Here is a 1,245-nt window from a genome sequence, read left to right as displayed (position 1 = left end):
GATGGAAGGAAGGAAGAAACGTCCAGAGCGGCCGGTGTCCCGAGCGAAACGGTGCGCAGGAGGAGAGTCAGCTGTCAAAGGCGGCAGCTCGATCGCAAGGACCGTAACGCCGTCAGGCCGTCGAGTGACTGTAGTCGGCGGAGCGGACCGGGCGACGTCGAGTGCCGGAAACTCACCCCCCGAAGGGCTTTTTTCGAGGGGTGGGTGTCACCCTTGCCGAGTTCTCGCCGAATCAGAGGTGGTGGGAGAGGCACGGTGAGGCCGAAGGATACCTGGCAACCCTCCTCGACGTTTTCCGTCGCTTCTATCGGGTCGGCTAATAACCGAGTTGCCGAAAGCAGGCCGACAGCTCCGAGAGATCGGTAGTCCCGGCGAACGTGCGTGGGCCTCTACGGGATCTAGACCCTCTCCGTCGCGGTATACTCGATCGGTCCGTTTCGTTTCCTTCTCTCGTCCCGTCCCGTCCCGTCTCGTCCCGTCCCGTCTCGTCTCGTCTCGTCTCGTCTCGTCTCGTCCGGTCTCGTCTGGTCTCGTCGCGTCTGCCAAAGTCTGCAGAGATCTCCGCTTCGCGCCGGTGTCGTATAAGTTGCTTTATCGCGGTATCGAGAGGGCGAGTCGCGTGGCGAGTACGCGCGCGATCGATCGACCGATCGGCCCGATCGAACCAACGAATCGACGAACCGACCAAAGGACCAACGAACGAACGTACGTGCGAGCGAGCAGCGAGCGAACGAGCGTCGACCCGCGAGAGAACGTGCCAAGGGGAGACTCGTCGTTTCCTTCTCTTTCGCTCGGTCTCGGGGGGTACGGTACCGACTTGGAGAACCAATACCCTTCGACGGACAAGTATAGGCCTCGGCTAGCGACTGCACGCGCTCCTCCGCGGAAGAGCCGATCTCTCTTCAGAGAGAGAACGGAACCTTCTCCCCTCTCCACCCCAAGGCTCCTCTACGCGTCTCGTTTCTTCTCCCCCCTAGCCGACTCCTTCCTTCTCTCTTTCGCCGCGCCGCTCTCTTCCTCTCTTCGCTCCTCTTCGCTTCTCTACCCTTTTCTCTTCGCCGTCTCTTCGCTTCTCCGCTCTTCGCTTCTCTTCCCTTCCGTTTTCCTCTCTTCTCCGTCCTTCGTTCGTCCGCGACGCCGACACCGGGCTGCGGAGGCAGCAGCGGCGTTCGCTTCCCCTCGACCGCTATGGATCGCCGGACCCCCCAACGCCGATCCAATCTCCCCCCGCCTCTCTTCGTCCAG

This window comes from Eufriesea mexicana, unplaced genomic scaffold (assembly GCF_001483705.2).
Source record: "Eufriesea mexicana isolate 0111107269 unplaced genomic scaffold, ASM148370v2 scaffold654, whole genome shotgun sequence".
Classification (NCBI taxonomy): domain Eukaryota; kingdom Metazoa; phylum Arthropoda; class Insecta; order Hymenoptera; family Apidae; genus Eufriesea; species Eufriesea mexicana.
Note: the sequence above shows the minus strand (reverse complement) of the source record.